Raw genomic sequence first — 20,991 nt, forward strand, 5'->3', positions numbered from 1 at the left:
GTTAGGGGCTGCGTGGGCAACCTCCCAGGAGCAGTCAGCTGTTGGAGAAGGTGGGACTGCAGTTTTGACAAACAGCTCTCCCTCTGCTGATCCTGAACTGATCCCATTACATAGGGTACATGGCAATTAAGTATGCTTCTGACCATATTTTTCACAACAATATTTTCCAGGCCTTCTTTTCCTGTTCTGAATGATCTCCTGGGGCTTTCTGCAAGAATCATGATGCTGAAACGTTGCATCCTGAGCACTGGAATATGTGATATTCTAATTCAGGCAAGATTCTCCCAAATATAAAACAGGAAGAGAAGGATAAAATTATGTCAGTATATATGCAGAAAGCAGATAAAACAATAAAGAAATCCGAATGTGCTTGCTGCTTCCTGCACCGGCATGGAATTTAAGCAAAGTGCGGTACATGGGATCATCGTTTGGGTCTTTTGGCACGCCAGTCACACTAGTCTTCAGGAACCATAACTCACTATCTAACACTCCAGAAAACTGGAAGAGGTTAAAGATCACATTTCAGATGTCACAGACTTTGAAACTTGCCATGGGTGAATTTTCCATCCTGAGCAGTTCTCCTCATGGGGCGAACAGGTGACTTGTAAGAAGGGGCAAATACTAATAAGATTGTTGTTTTCCTCTGCAGCCTAGTGCTAAGGGTACTTCCCTATATTTCTGAAAGGAAAGTGAATTAAAGGCATTGAATAATTACAAACAGATTTGGGGATAGAGAGACTGTTGTATGAATATTTTCTTCTTTGGATTTATTCCAGCTGGAAGTAACTAGCAAGGTTACTTATTTTTTTCCTTTCCTACCCCCAGTCATTGGATAACAAAATCTTTCTGTAAAACAGCAGAGTAAAGTAGTTCTCCATTCTGTAACACCTCCTTTTGGATTTTCTGTTCCTTGATCTCCCAGATTAACTGTCTACCTCAAAAGCTGGCAATGGTGAAAGAGAAAAGTGCTGAGAAAAACTGGCTAGACAAGAGAAACAGAGAATGAGAGGGAGTCAGTTTTACCTATCTGTTGCTAGACAGAATCTGGCTGTAGTTGTCTTTTCCACTTGTTAGCCAGTATAAAGCCAGTTAACTGTCCCACATTGGTTCTTTGTAGACAGTAAGATGTTGCTTTAGGCTGACATATTTCAGCATGGAGGATCTTCGATGAATTCTACCCGTTCGCTCTGAGGAAGGGTTATAGGAACAGACTGAGCAGTGCTATTCATGACAAGATTGGAACGGACACTCCGAGATGCACAGCTCTTTTATCAGATAGCTAACCCTCCAGCTGGGTGTGGGTGGGAGATCCAAGGAAGTAAATTGCCTGTCACAGAGCCTCTCTGAGTCATGCTAGTGATCATATGGCTGCTGGGCCTATGTCTGCAGTCTAGCAGAGGGGCTACAGATGAAATGGACCTGTTAAAATAAGATTCAAACACAGAGACTTCTAGGAAAGGACCATCTGAGGTTGCCTAGCTTCTCTATCCGCCCTAGGTTGCTCTCACAGCTCCTTACAGATGCACGTCCCCTTTGTTCTGAAAGCAGCAATGGGGATCCCTGAGGCTCCCACCCCAATGCTTAAAATGCAGACCTTGCTATCACATCTTTAGTACTTTCTTCATGTCTCAGACAAATCCACCCCTTGCTGCAGGTGAAGCCCATTACTCCTACTCTTACCTGCCATGGTGAGCAGATTATTTCCCTCCTCTTTGTAGTCATGCAGGTATTTAAAGACTGTAACATGTTCTCCCTCTGTCCAGCTCCTTCCTGTGCTAAACAACCCTGAGTTCTTTTGAGAAATACTGTTTTCCAGTTCTCCAATTGTTTCTGTAGATCTTCTCTTCCTGACCTACATTTTTTTTTTTTGTGAAAAAACACACCCAGAACTAGCCACAGTGCTCTGAGAAAAGCAGAGGGGTCATTCCGGTACCTATTTCCAAACTAGACTGCTGTTTTCCCCTCACAACAGAATTTATGTCGTGCTAGTGATCCACAGTTCCCAAGCCCTTTTCATAAGCAGTTTGTCACCTGCCTCAATCTGCACAGTCGATTCTTCCTGCCTATGTATAAATTCCTGCTTCAGCTTTCACTGAATTGCATCCTCCCTCCCTTTAATTTTTTTTTTCAGAACATTTCTCCAATTTGTTTGATCTTCTCAAGTGGAAGCTCTTGCACTGAACAGCCTCTACAAATACACACTGCAGTTTACATTCCCTAGTGTTAAAAATATATGCTTGACTGTAAAACACTCTACTTTTTATATGGAAATAGCAGCTCGCTGGGACAAAAGTGGCATTGCGTTGCATGGCATGCTGAAGCAATCTGGGGAAAAGAAAAACTATTACACACCAAAAATAAAAATACAAAGTAAATAAATAAATAAAGCCAATGGGATTGAATTTACAAACATATCAAAAACTTCCTACACAGAGACATTTACTTTCCATGTAAAAGTAGTTTCTTATCTGCTTTTATCTCCATTCTATATGCACACTGTACATCTCAGGGGACTGACTGGTTGATATGTTATTGATTTTGGGAGGAGGGGACATACAGAACTGACACATACTTCTTTAGGAAGTAGTACAAGTATTCACTCAACATCCATTGGCCTCAAAATGCAATTCTGTCCTCTTTTCCCTCTTTTCTCATTTTGTTTTCAACCACCATTGACAGATACTTTCAGCTTTCTTCTCTTTCATGCTGCATAGGGGAAGCAGCAGTAATTAATTCTAATCACAGGGAAGAAAAGCACAACTGTAGAGGATGTCCAATGGAAAAATATGGTCAGAAACTCCCCACTCACAGTTCTGTCTGTCTGCATCTATAATGCACAAAGAACTGTGAGTTCAAAAGAGAGAGGAAATGCACCTCTCACTCGATATTTTGTATTTGTAGTAGACCAGCAGTGAAATAGAGAAAAATTAAAGCTCTGTTTAAGCTGGGAACACATCTGCTGCCAGACTGGGACAGACCAATAGACCCCTCTAAGGACAATACCCACTTTTTGGTACTGCTCAGTTCTCTGTAATATTGCTGCATGACACATCCATGGTTTGACAGTATGTGTAGGCGGAAACCCAGTGATACTACAGTTTAGTGTGCATCAAGGATAACCATTTCAGGGCTATTTATAGTATAAATATTAGTAAAGTGACACTCATTCAAGAGGTACCATCTTTCCTTCAGCTTCTTCTTCCAAACTTCCTTCTACCAGGAAGTTTAAGCCTTGTGAACTTAAAACTCCCCTGTCAGCCACTGAATCCACCTATCCACACATACAACTTGCCCCCCAGGTGAAGACAAATCAAGAAAGTTTTAGGCATCTGTGCCCAAAGAAATTGCTTCATACACCAAATACCCCAATAGAGCTGGACACCTCTTAGCAAATTGCCACTTTTTCCTTGCCAGATGGCTCACCTACATAATTCCAGAAGACCCATCAGGTCAAGCCTTCCCTGTCCTTTGAGCCACATTTGACTGCAGGCTTTGCATGCTAAACATCTCCCTCAACACCACCTTCTCAAAGTAATGATGTATCCAGTCCTTTTAAGATATCCATTGAAAAATTTTCTGAATAATATCCCTCTTCACTGATGTTCACAGCTCAGTATCTGTGGCAGAAAGTTTCACGGATACTAAAACCAACTTTCACCTGTTTTACACATCTCATGGGAAAGTATGGAGACATGGATCTGCCAGCAATTAAGTGAAATCTTTTATTTTTGGGAGCTAAGGGAAAGGGGAAACAGTTACTACCACTTTCAAAACACCTCTGATGAAAATATGCTCAGCAAGAACCTTCCACGGCACAGTTGATTCTTGCAAACTTCACCTTGGACTCTATTGGGGAAGCACTCTGCATTACAGAAATGGTGTCATAACTTTGTTTCCTCGCAGTCCAGGTGGCATAACAAAGCCAATTCCTTCCTTACCAGCAGCATCCTAAGCACTGACACAGCACTGTGCAAACCATACATTTTGAACCAGGAGGAACTCCCCAACCAGGCTTCTTTTACAGGGAAGAAGCACTAGCAATCCCCCACTAAAAGGGACAACAATAAGCAAATAGCAGACATGCTTGGTCAGAAAGACTTTGTGACAAAGTGCTTGGCTTCACTCAGAGGTGGTATCTGCACAGACACAGGAGGAGGAATTCAGGTGTAACAGTAGCACTGAATTTTAATGGTTAAATAAAAAAGATGCTAATAAGTGGGGAGTTCTGGTGGACAGACCTGGGCTGCTCATCTTGGTATCCAGGTCCTGGTGTTTAACCCCTTAGCTAGTGTTTGGTCAAAATGTGATCTCAATTCTAGAATAGAGACAGATGTGCCATTAAACAAGCATGGTTTACTCTTGGAGGGAAAGAGACACTAGATTATTTTTTAAAAATGACAAAGGTAGAACAGTACCTAATTAGTTATTGCAGAAAAACAGCTGTATAAAAATAAAAATAAGCAAGAAAAAAAAAGGTCAAAATTTTGTCTGATATAATTAAACTGATCAAGCTCTCAACACAGGATTTCTAAGTTTCTTCATTTAGATACCACTATCTTTGGGCAAGCAAGTCTCTCAATAGCTTAACAAGAGTTTTACAGGATTTGGTATGGGCAGTTAGACATGTTTTCTGTTTAATTAGTGATATCTCTAAATTTCACAGCATGTTCTGAAATTCCATACCTACCTTATATTTATACCCATTTTTCCTCCAATAAAAACATATGAATTGAAATAATCCTATAAAGCAGCACTAATATTTCCTTGCCCAAAGGATTCAAAATGTTTTAGACTTTTACTCACCACTAACAAGGAGCTGCCTCATTAAAATAGGAGTAACTGCTTAACAGGATGCGGTAACACTAAACAAACTTTAAGACAAGAAGAAAAAGCAACGAGTCTGCATGAGAAGTTCAGAGAGATAAAAGATCATTACATCTGCATCACAATTTGGCTAAGAGATAGCTGCTACAACATCAAACACTAATGTCAAGCCTTAGTATTATATATCATATATATCCAAAGGCATAAGGATTTAAAAAAAAAAAAAAAAAAAAAAAAAGCAGCGCTGAATTATTTCTATACCCTCTGAGCTAGTGGAAGACAAACAGACAATTACTCCAGCAAGAATAGACTTAATTCTGTGCATTCAGAACTGCTCATGGATGGGTCTGGTGATGTGAAAGAATGAACTTCATTCAACATTTTTAATTCACAGACACTCCTAAAAAGTAGTTCTTTCAGTGTCCCACTTCCAGATGGGTACAAGTGGACTCAGCCATTTATGGTCACTCTTCTGATTTCTACCAGAACATAGAATTAAAAGAGCAACAAAAGGATGCTATGCAGGTATTTTGAACCCACCAAAACATTTTGTTTACCCATGGAGTATACAAAGTAAATGGTCCTTGGAGCAATTTTGACTGATGTTTATTTCTACTGCTTAGTGTAGGCACTCAGGGAAACACTTCTTGTGCTGTTTCAGTAGCTTCAGCATCATACTGCATAGAAGCTAAAAATGTCCTCATCTGTCTAACATATCACTGGAATGACGGAGACAGGAAAAGAGCCCAGCAAATAGTGTGTTGATTAGCTAGTGGCATGCATAAAAGGAAAAAAGAAAGATTTCAGGTATTTTATTTTACTCCAATTTTCACTCAATCTGATTGTAACCAGCCATTTTCAGAGCCAATACTGTCTCTTCTTTCACAGAAGCCTCAGAAGTGGGGACTTTTTTTTTTTTTTAATCAGTATGACAGTAACTTATTACAGTGTTGATTTATACCAAGGAGCAGGTGGGATAACTTGAGGCCAACTTGAAGCTTTACCATTTCATCAGCAATGGGTAAATGCAACTCACCACTGTAGGGTAGGCTGTGAAAATACTACTTCCTATTTTGATTTCCACAAAGAGCTGATGCCTTTGTAAAGAATGTGTTATGTTTCTGCAGACGAGAAAAACTCAGGTGATATGAAAAACATTGATTAATCAGGTAAGCATCCCCAAAATATATCTATTTATTCTAAACATGCATACAATTATACATGAATACTATCTGATGGGCTTAGAGATGTATTTGTATCATGTCAAGCCTTTCACCTCCTCCTTTTTTTCACCTCATGAAAAGAATGGGCAACAACAGGGTCAGAGGTCAACAAATCTTTTTAAAATCATTCAAGGGTTCAGGTTCTCCATGAGCTGTGGGCAGTAGCTGGTATGAGGAGAACTATCAAAAGAGTCTTATTTTTCAGTTCTTCCATCACTAATTGAATCACCAGGTAGAACTAGCTGAAACACACACTAACAAATCCAAGTGGTCATTATGTTCTCAGTTGCAAATTTTGTGTTATTTTTGCTAGCTTACTAGGATTTTGTCTTTTCTTCCCCCCCCACCCCGTATAATGTCTAGAGTCAGTGCTGCAGCTGAGATTTCAAGTTCCAGACCGTGGCTGGAAGGAAGTGTCACTGACATGGCAGATGTAAGTTCTGTTCTCAGCTCTGCAATTTATTTCCTGTCTCACTTTGCACATGCCTTTTTCTTCTCCCAGAATATATTTGTCCATCTAAATTGTACAGCATTCTACACAAGGATGGTCTTTCTCTTAGCATTTGTATCTGGCATCAGTCAATAGGGGTCCTGATTCCTCCTGAGTCTTGAGCAGTATTGTAAGGCAAGCAATTAAGAAAAGCAAAAAAGCTGATTATTCTACCTAAAAAAAGTCTGTAATGAAAATAAGGCTGTGCAGATGGGAAAACAGATACGTCTTATGACTATTTTGCTCCATTACACAACAAAGAGTCCACTGTGAGCAGCTCTAACAAGCTGGATGCTAGTAATGTTTTGTCCAGGCCACTCGGCAAATACTGATAAATAACAAGCGAGTATGCATTTACAAGTGATTTATTAACCAAGATCGAGAGCTAACGTTGTAGCACAAACTATGTGTCGTAGTTCAGCCCCGACGGGGACCAGACTACGCAGTCTCTCTCTCACTCCCCCAACTCTCCAAGAGAATAGGAGATTTGGCAAACAAAAGAAAACCAGAAGAAAAAAAAAAAAACAAACACGTGGGTTGAGATTGAACAAAAAGTAAATTTAACAGTAATGACAGAAGAAAACAAAACAGTGATGGAACACAAATACAGTACAATAGCTCACAACAGATCTCCACATCCAGTCTCTTCCAAGTAGCAGGGAGCCTCCCTTCAGCACCCTCCTCACTTATATACTGAGCATGATGTCAGATGGGATGGAATAGCCCTTTGGCTAATTTGGGTAAATTAACCCCAGCTGTTAGCTAATTAGTTAACTATCCCAGCCATAGGGGCTACCAGCTTCAGTTCTCCACCCAGCTCAGGTAAATATTAACTCTATCCTGGCCAGAACCAGGACACTATGGTAAAAACAAATGGGCATACTTAGTTTGCAGTCACCAGTAGAGGCATCTTCACCAGTGATCATGGAGACTTGGACTGCAGACGCTGCAGGGCACAGGTTTTGGTCTGCATTCATACAACAATTTGCACCGTGGGATCCTGGTCCATTATGAGATGTCATGAAAGCTAAATTAACACAAATACCTATTTAGAAAGGAGCAAATGATAGATGTTTTGTGGACAGCCAGACTGCCATATTATTTGGATTACACTGTTCTACTATAGCCCAGGCAGTTCTAAGAAAATACTATAAAGATGCCCAGGATATTTTCAGGAGCTGTCTCATGCAGTAGTCAATCAGCTGCAGTGCTTTGAAGCAATGCTGGTATTAGAAAGCATCTTTTGCTGTATTCATTTGTGAACTGCTGCATACAGAAATCTGAGCACACAAGAGATCTAGAATCACAGGTAATATCTGACAGAAGTCTTTCTATCTTAGAAATTCAGCCATCAACACCTGCTGAGCTGGGCTCTGCTTTAGATGAGTGTTATGGAAAAGGTATTGATTAAACTACAGCTTTAGCTCCGTTTACCACTTACACACACAGACACACAAACAATTAAATACATTACAGAGCTGAACAGCATTTCAAATTATAGGAGTTTCTCCTTCCAAAAGCACTTTAAAACATTATCCACAGACACACATATACATGTTTGCACTATGTAATTGACATTGTTTTCCCAACTCCTTCAAGTCACCTGTAATATCAAGTCAATTAAGTATTATTTTCGCAACCTATTTACTGAGATACCTAGCAATCAATCCACCTACACACTGAGAGAACAAATGCTCATGGGGGATGGTAGAGCTTAAAAAAAAAATAACTGCTGAAAAACTGTCAGCCTTCTCCAATGGCAGCCAGGCTCGTAGCTTTGCAGGATTACACAGCCTGACATCTTGCAGAAAATAAGTCCATGGGATAAAAGCACCATATTCTGACAGTGCCTTTCCTTCTCTGCAAATCAATACACTCCTGCATGGAATAGCGTTACTATTTCAAGTTATACACGTGCTAAATATGTTTTGGATTACACTGGTATAAATAAATAGATGAGAACACATTTCTTTTCCATCTCTGGTCATGACGTCATCCTTATAACAGAAACTAGTGCTGGGACAGGACAGTAACCTGGGACACTCCGGTAAATCAGGTTTGGTTCCTGTCATCGTCATGTGCTTCCCAGGTGACCTCGGGCATGTCATGCCGGGCCTGATTCCAAAGGGAGCTGTGCACATGGTGGAGATGCAGTAAATCCCAGGTGCTTGGCATCAGCTCCTCACTCCATCTCGGCTCATTCACCAGTTCACAGCATACTCAGCTAACTAAACAGTCATCTCTGCAATGTATTAAATTTTTTTTATATGTGTGTGGCAGCGATAAAGGAAACAGAGATAGGAGATAATCAATTGCTTTTCTGTAAAGCTAGTCTAAGTCAGGGTCAATTAGGCTGACAGGTGCTGTATTTGCAAAATCTCACTGTAGTCTCTCTCACCAGGAAGCATGCGGGGTTGTGGAGCGGGAGGGTTTGTCCTGTCCTCTGCCACATCAGGCTTTGCCATTGTTCTGAAAGGAGCTCCCACTGCAGCCTGACATATAGGACCTACCTCGTGAGAGGGCATATGATCCCATTGACAAATACATTTTGTCTATGTGTCCTATTCACTAACCTTGTAAATCAAAGCATTAAACCCCTTTATTCCTCCCTTTGTTTGTGCTGCATCTCAGATTCCATCCCTAAGCACCAGTAACATCCCTAGCACAAGGGGGCTCCAATTTACACAATTGGGGTCTTTCAACACGAACCCAAACAGCAATAAATCCTAGCAGCACATTGTACAGAGCCAGCATGAGCTGAAATCAGAGATGGCTATAAAGCTCTTGCGGAGTGAAAACTATTATTATTGGTATTGCTTCATTTAGTGGAATGGCAAGTCATACCCCTGTACAAATACATGCATTTTGGGCACCAAGCCAGGCACTAAAACAATAGTAACTGTTACTTGTCAGGTCAGACAAGATCAATCAGGCCAGGATTTGGAGTTCAAATCACTATTGGAATACTGCTTCCTGGGAGCTAAAGCAAACTAAATTAAAGCTCAGGTATTCACACTGCCAGAGCATCTCAAAATGAAATTTAAAGGTCTTCTTCACAGAGATCGGAAGGTAATGCAAACAAATGCCCATGAATATTTGTTCACATTTTACAAGCCTTTGCTTTGGACATTTTCAGCCGCCTTCAGTACTTTTTATTGTGTGTTCAAGTGATCCACATTTCATGGTTCAAAAGTCACAGCATTTCACTGCAAATGGGTTGTCTAACATTTCCAGTTGGGGAATAATACCAGATGATTCCCCCTGCTCAGCTGTATCTTTTAAGATAGTCCAACTTCTGAATTCAATACCAAATAAAAATTGGAAACTTCCTTTCTCCTCAGACCATGCTAGTTTTAGCCAAGGTACCAGCTTTGTGTTTTCAGCATGGTGTTACTTTTTTTTTTTTTTTTTTTTTGCCTTCTATGCTCATCTCAGTCAGGGCTGAAGAAAGGTCTAAAACTCAAGTCTCCCATCATGATGGCACTTTGCTACTTTATCCCCAATATCTGTTCCTGCCTTTATGCTCTCTGTGCTAATCTTCACTCACTAACCAGTTGATGTGCCTACGCATCCGGTACAATGAGACACACTGGCAGCTGTCACAGCATCACTGAACCTATTGTTTGATGTGGTGCATGCGTACTCTTTTCCCAGCACTTTCAGCCTGCCTTTTCATCACATTCAATGCGAACATAGCACAAGGAAGGAACAGAATTTCAGTTTAAATCAGCCACTGTTATATACTGACGACAGTTCTGGAACAGACATTTTATCCCTTATTGTTCTTTTTCATAAGAAAAACACATTGCCTTCCATAAATCTTCTCTGTGAGTCCACAGGGTCATCTATTTGCCAAAAGAGCAATTATTGATTATTCCCAGCCTACAGCTTCTGTCGCTGTTCCTGAAAGTGTGTGTCCATTTCTAATCAGAGCTAAGGTTATGACACAGAGCTTTTGTCATCTGCTTTGCCGGAAAACAGCAATATCCCAACAATATCCACAACCAATGCAGTGGTGTAAAGAATGGGTTCTTAGTGAAGAATCCTCTTTTATTAGAATCCCATGTTTTAGCAAGGTTGATGCCCTGCGTATCAGTCAAATCAGCTGCAAGTGCAGTCCAACCTCCGAGTCTGTCTGAGCAGGAATCTCTGCCAACTTTTTCTAGCACATTAAAGCTAACAGGAAAAATTAAACAGTGTTTGTGTTTCAAAATACCAGTTAGGCATAAGACTTAGCCAGGCATTTAGAGTAACTATCAATCACTTGAAATTTTGAATCTGGGTGTTCTGATCCTTCTTGCTCACCAAATAATCACATTATCTCACCAAGGGACAGTAAAAGACGTGGATCTGCTAACTGATGTTTAGAGGTTTTAGATGAAAATCTCAGCCATTGCTGGGACTGACTGGCCCCAGGAAATGCCAGTGATGGTCCTTCTTAGATCATTAGTCTGAATCAATGACGATGGTTTGAAGGGGCCACTGTGAAATGAGTTGCTAGTAATCATCATGTGTACAGACAGCATTTCATAGTGGGCTGGGATGCCCCATGACAGCCTTTACTTTATGTTCATGTGTTAAAGCCTCATATCAGATAATTCACACCCATTTAAGAATACCAGCCTGGGAAAATAAATCCTCAGATAACCCGCACAATCAAATAATCCACCAAATCAGATGTGGAGGGATGACCAGGGATAGGGAAACTATTAGGAAAAAAAGGTGCAGACTGTGGGAGTCAGAAGCAGTAGAGCTTATAGAGAAAAAGGGATGCTGAGGTAAAAGTCCCCTCATCTCATCCGTAAGCGTGGGCAGAGACCACACTGCTCCCGGAGCATTTTGTCTTGTTTTTTTTTTTTGTTTTTCACAGAGAACGAGCAGCCTGTTCATGAGAGAATGTAATACTATATGGAATAAATGAGATTTGAAAACTGTATATTTTCCACCCACACTACAATGGGCATTATTGCTGGTAGCCAGAAGTGGGAATAGCTGGGTAGACAACCAGCCTTAATTAAGGAGGAAGGCATATTCTTCTCAAGAGAAAGCCAGGTTTGCAAATGTTTGCATCGAGCACATTCCATGGATTTTAGATGTAGCACCATTTGCAAAGCAAGGTCTGATTGAAAATGAGTGCACTGTAGGGCATCATTTTCAAAGTCCTGCACAGGATATTCCTCCAGACAAGCAAAGGAGGACAGGTTTTCAGATGCTGTCACTTCTTACTCTATGAATTGTAGGTGAGGCATTCATCCAAAATACCAAGTGTCAGAAAAAAGGGCCACAATATCTGCAAGGGCTGAGTCCTCTGAAACATCACAGATCCCGGAGCTGGCATTTGAACAACTCAAGCTGAGCTGGAAAATAGTTCAGGGCTCTGTTGTTGGGTTCCTATGCAGCCATGGCATGTGTGGCCAAACTTGGTCTGCACTGATGCTGGGAATGAGCAAGTTGGACTGTCTGTGTAAAGTGTGAGCAATTACACCCCTTTAAATCACAATGATGTTATTAAGGGAACTTCCTTTAGGATCACAAGGGGCTAGGAAGGCCAGACTGATCAAGAGTTCCCCAAGCAAATATGGACCTTCACTCATGACACATTTCCAGTAGATTCTCAGAAGTATTAGTCCCTTATGGAGCCTTGGCTGCCAGGGCTGACAAAAGATAGATGGAAGAAGTTGTTGCTAAAAAGCATTTTGCAAAAGGATTTTCCATGTAAGCTCATCATTTGTGGAACAGTTTTGATGCCCCTCCTGCATTTGTGTTGTTTTTAGAAAACTGTTTGAAAACAGAAAGCTGATTACTGTTCATGGCGAAAAGCTGAAATGTTGTCTTGTTTATTCTGCTTTGGAAGTGTTTCGGCTGCAGACATCTGAACCTGGCTCCATTTCACTTCTGTATGGCTTCCAGCCTCCCCTGGAGACATACTCACAGACACACAGCCCTGTCCTCTGCCCTCCCACTAGCAGGCTGCCACCAAGCCAGGAGGTGCTGCTTCCTCTAAAGTAGTCGTCAATGTCAGCAGATGAATCCACTGACAGATGGAGACTGATAGTCATGAAAAAAACAGTCCTGCCCTAGAGATCAAATCCATCAGCTTCCCACCATGTCTCACTCCTCTTGCTCGCCCAGGAACTGACTCCCTAAGTTCCCCTGGAAGATGAATCTCCCTAGAGCCAAAGCACAGAGCTGCCAATAAGCTGGCTGAGCCGGGGTTTTGTTGTTTCACACTGTAATTACACATTAAGATTTGGAATGTTTTTCTAGTGTTTTTTTTTAGAGGCAGCCTAGTCTCTCCGGCCTGTCCCATCCAGATGGTGCTCCAACTGGATGCGAATCTTCAGACAACACTTTTCAAACTGGAACTAAAAACCCAACAACAAAAACAACAAAATGTAACTGAATGAATTCTGTGCCTGTGAAAGACACACAGCTGCAAGAGGGTGGGAGAAAAAGAACCAAATCCCCTAAATGCCTCAGGTATCCATAAGAGACATACAGACCTGACTCTTGGTGGTAGTGGCCCAGGTGGCACTCAAGGGTCAGGATCTGGCCCCTCCACTCCTTGCAGGGCACATGGAGAGAGTCTGGTGCCCCAGAAGGTGACAGAAGATCTGCATGCTGAGCAGGAGCTCTGCAGAGGGAGTCAGAAGGAAACAGCAGGCACAAGCGAGCACCGTAAATCCTCCTGCTCTGCAGTGCCTGAAGCAGGGCTGGACAGAAGGCTTCTCCGTGCATACAGACCCTTGTCCTTGGACTGGTTTCCACTTGTATGTCAGGATGCTTTAACAGAAATCCCATGCACAATCCCTGCCAGAGGGAGGTCCTACCTGCTGAGCTCCACAGCCTGGAGGCCTTTCTCACCCTCCTGGTGATGGCACAGCTCTTCCACTCCTTTCTGCAAGGAAGCACAAAATACTCCCTACCCAAACCATCACCAGGGGAGACAGGCCAAGAATGTGCTTCTCAAGCTGGGAATGACATTAACTGGGATGCCCTGCTTTGGGAGTAGGTGTTTATCTAAAAGATGATTCCACGAAGTTGCTACCTACCTCCATTTTCAGAATAAAGCAGTTACATCTTATTTTGGGGAGAGCCCCGTCTTTTTATTGGGTGCTGTCTGTTCAGAGAGTGTGGGTCAGAGTGGGCCCCCCCAGCACTACTCTGCGGTTTCAGTGACAGTGAGGCTCCAAGGCATGCTGTGCATAGCACAGATCTTAGTCTGGGCATTTAGGCAAGACTGGTGTAAAAAAAAGGGAGATGTCAATAAGTGCGTCAAAAGATGGGCTCTAAAAGGTGGTGTTTAACAGGTAGGTAATTTTGGAATGTAATTTTTGAAGGATATGCCACAAATCCCTAAAAATGTTGGTTTTGGAACCCAAGTCCTTTCCTAGACCCTAACTTCAGGTCCTGTATTTTACAGAGCAGGTGCAGGCATCAACGCTGCAGATCTCCTCCACTGACTTTCCTACACCAGCCCCGTACCACTGCTCTCACAGTCCTCCTTTAGGCTGATCTCCAAAGAACAGCAATAGCAAGGGTCTCTGTGATGTGCCACCCATGATGTGCAGATAAAGTCCAGAGACTTTATCAGATGAAAATGTTTAGGCACAGGCATGGAGTCACCAACTATATCTGAACTGTAAGGCATGGCCCACATATGGTTTTGCTTCCAAAATACCAAGTCAACATGGCTGGGTTCAAAGTAAAATGTGATGCAGTTCCTCTAGAAGTTGACACAAGTTGTTATTATTTGGGTTTGGGTTCTGTTTTTGTTTTTTTTCTTTTTCTTTTTTTTTAAACTCAGAAACAAGAAAAGGCCATAGCCATAAAGGTATGTCTGTCAGAACTGAATCAAGACCATAAAGCTGTGTAGACAAAGAACAATAGTTGGAGTCAAATACCGAGTTTTGATCCTACAAAGCAGAGGATTTCTACCCCTTCCTGGATACCCATGCAAATATTTACACAAATTCATTTCCATGAGTTTAGAGCCTGGGGAGCCAGCATGAAGCCTGATGCAAGAATAGCAAGCTAGTACATGACAATTCAGAAGAAACTAAATTTAAGTTCCTTTCCGATTACCTACCGTGCGATTATAAAGGAAGCCCCTTCATCTAAATGGCTTCATGTTAATTTTCTTCATCTATTTCACACTTCCCCCCCTTTATCTCCCCACTTCTCCAACAATACAAATCGTGTTGGCTTGGACATATTTTCTCTCCAGCAGTTCAATAATTTGGAGACAGCGATGCATCAGAGCTCTCTGTTGGAAAGCACATTCAAACATTTACTATTCACTCCTACGCTGATTACTCACACAGAATGCTTAAAAAAATAATAATAGCAACATTTAAAAGCAACAAAAATACCGGTCTAAAACAAAAATGGGAATATGGAAGTGTACGGCATTAAAATAAACTCTGGCTCCCTTGCCAAACTCATTAATAATTTTGGCTTTCCAAAAAAAAAAAAAAAAAAAAGATTTGGATTGCTCTGCTCTTCAAGTATCAAAACATCCAATTAACACAGCTAATTAGCGTCACAAACAGCAGTCAAAAGAATGGTAATTTAGATTCAGGATTTCAAAGGTTTCTTAATCCCAGGCCAATGCAACTAATCTCTCAGAGGCTGAAAGTGTTTTGTTATTGCACTGCAATTGTATAGCATCCCATCAATTAGTGGCATTGCAGGGAACACTCACTTGCATGATTCATTTGTCTAATCAGAATAAAAATTAAAAAAAAAGGAGGAAGGGCACAAAAAGGAACAGAGAAATCTAGCTCCTTAAAATATGCAGTATCAATTTTTCCAAATAATTTATACCATAGCTGGAAATTATTGTGAAAAACACTATGTCCTTCCCAAAACCAAGCCAGCAGGCTGAAGGTTTTTCGCTACTTTTAAAGAGATTAATAGGACAGTAAAGCCAGCCACACATGTGATATCAGCTGGCCTGCAATTAGATGTCTTGGCTGATATGAACATTTTCTTCGAAAGGGAGGGAGGAAATATATTTGAATTAAAAGATCCCTTTCTTATCAATCTTCCCTTTTTGCAGGAAACACACAAAAATAGGAAGATTCTCAGCAGACAGACACTTCTACATCCTCATCACAGTCAACTGCACATTATCCAGGGATTTGACTCCCAAAGGTCCTGGCAATCCCAACGTTTACCACATATCTTACAGTGTCACTCACATTTCCAAAAGCCCAGTATTTCCAGTGGGATGGGCATGGAGAAGCACTTAGCACCACGGCTGGGGTCACTGTTCTTGTCTTGGCTACAGAACTCAAGTTACCAAATTAAGATTTGAAGGTGTATCTGCAACACCCAAATGTCTCTGCTTGTTCAGATCTTGCATTAGGTCCTTTTTAAAGGTAAAGTCCATTTGAAAATGAGCAAGATTCAAGTTCGGATACAAACTCCCTTCATTTGCCATGTTTCTCTGTAAGTTCTAGTCCAGCTCAACTCTAGTTTCTGATCAAAACTTTTAAATTTTTACCTTCTTCCATACTCTGCTGCCTGGCACTTCCCAGAAATGCTGCAGTCTTTTGGCCTTCTGCTGGACTTATCTTTATTTCACATTAAAAGGCCTGAATGTCACACTATACCTTACCCAGCACCAACAGACTGTGATGCCTTGCACCTAATCCTCACTCTGGCCTACAACGTGGCCTCACGATGACTTGTGCCTCAATTTCTCATCAAACCAGTGCTAAGTAGTTCCAGACCACACTTCAAAGGGATGCACAGGGATGCAATAAAGTTGGCATATGTTAAAGAAACCAAAGTAGTACCTGAGCTCTGGAATCAAACCATTATATTCTATGAGCATGACAAATTGAGGGCATTATGACAAAGATGTTGCAGAAAAACAGTGGTAAATCACAGATGTACTTTAAGTAACTTGTAACAGAACTGAGCTGTTTAGCATAGCCTGCACCTGAAAGAACAAGAGTGATCCACCTATGTAACAACGCTTCTCCCTTCCAGCGTATGCACATACTGATCCCTGCCTCCTCACAACAGGGACTTTCTGCTCCATTTCCCCTTGGTTACATAGCTCTCTTCCAAAACACCAGCATTTCCACCACAGAGGTAGCCAAGGACTTCACAGTTCCGGATACTTTTAGTCTAGCCACACATTGGAGTCTATGCTTAGAAGAGGCTGGGGATGAAACGCTCACTACAAAGTAGTTGGTCCTACCCATAGTATCCTTTTTTTTTATGTCTGAAAAGAGAGTGAGAAATCTTGAAAGCAAATAGACTTGAATCAAAACAAAATCAAGCAGTCAGAAAATAGAATCTTCATGACAAGAGGGAACCTTTGCCCTCCCCAGTCCTAATTTCTAGCTCCTGTATTGGACCTGCCATACAACTGCACTTAATAGGATTGTATTGAACAAGACAACCCGTGAGCAGAACAGGCTCTGTAATGAGTTAAGTGCGTGGCCAAATCTAGCTGAATTCAAGAACATACAAAAGCTGGGACCACTCTCTACATGAGTCCAGTAAATGATCCTAGTACCAGTTCTGGTCCAGGCAAAATAGGTATAGAAAAGGTATTCAGAGGTGGAAAAGTTAATGTACAAATACAGTGTTCACTCTTGAAACCATTACCATGTTTTAAGGCATAAAAGCACTAATGAAGATGTATAGACTCAATCTCATGGACTTATAGACTGAATCTTTGCCTCACTTGTATTAAGCTCTGGCTGCTCTATCCCACTCAATCATCCTTAACACACTTATTGGCATCAACTGCTTCTTTTGTCCTATACAGACAGAGATTCTCATACGCTGCAGATTTTGACATAAAGTCTAAAGAATGTAACTATTAAGGTGTGCTTTGTTGTGACTGGACTCTGTACTGGTTGGGTTGAGCTGTTGCCATTTACTCAAGAAAAAATAGGAGAAAGAAGACCTTTAGGAAGCCCAGACAAAGCAAAAAAAAAAAAAAATGCCCTGAACAGTATGCTTGATTAATGCCTGTTATTAGAAATGGCCCAAATGGGAACCTTGTCTATTAATTCCTTTGCTGTTTCAGGACTAAGGAATTCTCAAATCAAAGTCTGTCTGCATTATTTTAACCAAAGAATGAGTGTTAAAAAAGAGAAAGAAGAAATCTATATTCATTTCTGGTTCACACAAGTCAAAAAGCTTACCAGTCTTGCAGGTTTCAAACCTCAAAGGCAGGTATCCTTTGTAAAGAGAGTGATATGATAGGAATATCATATATTTCTTTAAAAGTGCTGAATGCCAGAGCCACCAAATCACTCAATAACACTAGGAACACTGATCCTTAACTCTCCCCAAAAACATATTCTAAATCTTGATACCGTTCAGCTAAACTGACACTAAAGCAGGACACTCTCCACAGCACATACATATACAGGTGATAGATGGAACTCAAACATTGAAAAAAATTTGGGAAAACAACTCAACTTCTGAGCATTATGTATTCAAATTATGTGGCACTTCAACTGTTGTTCTGCTATTATATTAATAACAATTGCTGTCAAACAATTCAAGGCACCTTCTGGTTCTGCCTCAAAGGAGAAAGTGGTATTTTGATCAAGATGGTTCAACTTTTTTCACCTCCTGTTCCAGTTTGATAACGGAGCTCATGGACAAATGAGAATGAAAAGGTAGGAGCAGTTATCTCAAAATAACACTGCAAAAGTTAGCAGGTAGCTGGTGAAGTTAGGTTTTAGCTGAAAACTTGCTTTGCAGCCTTACTGAAGATCAAGCAGTAAGGTGAGCTCTTACTGTTTGGCATACTAAACCACGTCAAAGCTCATAAATAAACACATATACTCTAGATACCTTATAGTACAGCAAATCATTTATCAAATCTCATGTTCCTGAGGTCTAAAATGGAAAGAATATTGACCTTCCTTTCTAAAGCAGTCTAAAATTCATTAACATAAAGGCTATTATGTAGGAGCTCAGAAGTACTCTTTATGTAGGGCACATTCACTATCATTTTTTCACCTTGTCCTCCTGGAAATGTGCCATAGATTCATAGCAAGGAAGAATCTTTGTTTGACCAGAAAAAATACCGTGAGATCTGGACTTCCTAGTGTTAGTGAGTCTAACTCAGGTGTTGAAATATGATCTTAGCATCATTTCTATGTATATTAGCTCAGAGTTAATGGATAGGTACATAGATCTACATTACAATTAATAAGCCTAGCCAGGGAAAAGTAGGTCCCACAGCACACCTTTCAGAAGCAAGCCGTTATTAATCAGCATTTTAACAAAGCATAATTACAACAGCTTATGGCTCCCACCAGGTAAAGCAATAATTATAGGTGCAACCAAATAAACAGGGAAAATAATTACCCATTTCTCAGAGCTAATATTAATTTAACCAGGCTTGGAGTGATGGCTAGACAGACAGCTCAGTGCTTTCGCACTGCCAGCTGGAAAAACTGTTCCGATTAGAACAAAGGTCACAGTTGCCATTGTCAAAGAGCGGTGAAGGTACACAATCTTTTTAATTTCCAGGACACCCTCCAGATTTCAAACAGGAGATATGGTTATTCACTGGGTGATGAAATCCTTCCCGCAGGCACTATGCGTGAGAAGCACATCTCCTGGGAAGAAGAGGTGAAACACCCTGTACTGACACCCACAGCCATGCTGGACGGAGAGCATGAAAATACACCGTTCTGAGCAGGGTGAGGTGACCCCAGTTAGAGAGAGGGCCCCCAAAACAACCAGGCTGTCTGCAACAACAGGGGATGGATGCAATCTGCTGTCCATCAGTATAAACAGACAACTTTGTGCACTCACAGACATGTCCAGACAGACAATCCAAAGGCAGCCATGCAAAGGGTGGGCAGGACAACATACTTCCAGTGACCTCTTATGTGCTTGACAGGAGAGTTAACCACTGGCAAAGGAAGTCCCTGAGTTAGTCCTGCCACCATGACTGGCTTAGCGTAAATGGTGCTGTTCTGATGGATCAGTGGAAACCATTTAAAAATTACTTTCCAGGGCAATTTCTGCTGTGCCGTACTTTCTATCCATGGAGAGCAGCAGACACAAACACATCAAGTGCCGCTATATCTGGAACACTCCAGGCTTCTTCTGGATTACGGTGGCTTGTAAGCACACCCCCTCCTGGACTCAGTGATGCTTTCTGATTGCATTGGGGATCCCCCACTGCATTGACACTCTGCCTTTCGCAAGCAAATCCCTAGTATATGAAATAAAAACAAACCAAAGCATTTGAATTTGTTTTCCTGATGCTCCCATCCTCACTATGGAAACACAAACAAAACAAAGATGTTGATGATGATTTATTGTGCACAGATGAAAAAAATCTACAGCCCAGTGGTGGGTTTGATTCTAGATCTAATACTATAAAATATTAATACCTTAATGATTCTAGTAATACTGGTTTTACCTGGTGATCCAAAGGAAGGAAGTGGGGATCAGGGAGTGTGGTGGAATGCTGTCAAGTGCAGGCTATTCCTCCAAAGAGCTGCAGTGTGGAGGCAGACACAAGGAGGGAAAGCAGGCAAGCAACAGAAAGGTCTGGAAACATTCAAGGCCAGGTTGGACAGGGCTCTGAGCAACCTGATCTGGTTGGAGATGTCCCTGCTCCTTGCAGGGGGGTTGGACTAGATGACCTTTAAAGGTCTCTTCCAAGCCAAACTATTCTATGATTATAACAGGAATAACACTGCACAAAATCACAAGCTGCCAGGTCAAGACTGAGACCAAATTATATTGCTAGCGATATCACTATGACACAATCACAGTATGGCTACACTAAGCCACATTTGTCCTCAGGCCACTTTCCAGCCCTCCGAGTGTTTCAGCAGCACTGTTTCATTGGGTTCTCCGGTGTTTCAGAACAAACTACGCTGGTAAACAGATTTGTGGCAACAATTTGGGCTGAAAGACCAACTATGTCTTTGGACAGCATTGATTCCTCAGGCTCATACAGGTCAGCACAGACATGTCTGACTCCAGCAAAACAATTGCGAAGAGTGAATCAACTGTTTTGGGAGTTAACTAAACTGGTTCACTAAACCAGTTCAAATCCACAAACCACCTTTCCCTCCTCCCTGAGTGCTGTAGTGTTGGGTTGCCTGGGCGTGGGGGCCAGTCTCTGCCAAAAGCATGCATTTCACATTCAGGAGTGGAGCATCCTTTGCTAGGGTTGCTTTGGCTTAATCATCAGAACAGCTCCTTCATTCTCATTCTTCCGTCATTTTTTTTTCCTCAAGCCAGAAAAACATTCAGTTGTGTTTCACATTTAGCAAAGTAACTTTGCACATCTGTACTGATGTCAGAAAACAAAGGAAGAAAAGGCACTTGCCAAGGACAGAACTCAAAAAAAAAAAACAAACCCAAAAAAAACCCCCCCAAAAAAAGGAAACCATAAAAAGAGGGGGGTGAGGCATGGGATTTAGTACATTTATGAAATTAATA

At 41.4% G+C, this 20,991-nt stretch overlaps 1 protein-coding gene across 1 annotated transcript in view; it reads right to left on the reverse strand.

The window, feature by feature from the left end:
- The window catches only part of AGBL4 (AGBL carboxypeptidase 4), a 914,318-nt gene that overhangs the window by 37,409 nt on the left and 855,918 nt on the right, over positions 1 to 20,991 (reverse strand). The gene's annotated exons all lie outside the window — the stretch shown is intronic.

Source organism: Chlamydotis macqueenii, chromosome 8, assembly GCF_036417535.1.
Source record: "Chlamydotis macqueenii isolate bChlMac1 chromosome 8, bChlMac1.mat, whole genome shotgun sequence".
NCBI classification, from domain to species: domain Eukaryota; kingdom Metazoa; phylum Chordata; class Aves; order Otidiformes; family Otididae; genus Chlamydotis; species Chlamydotis macqueenii.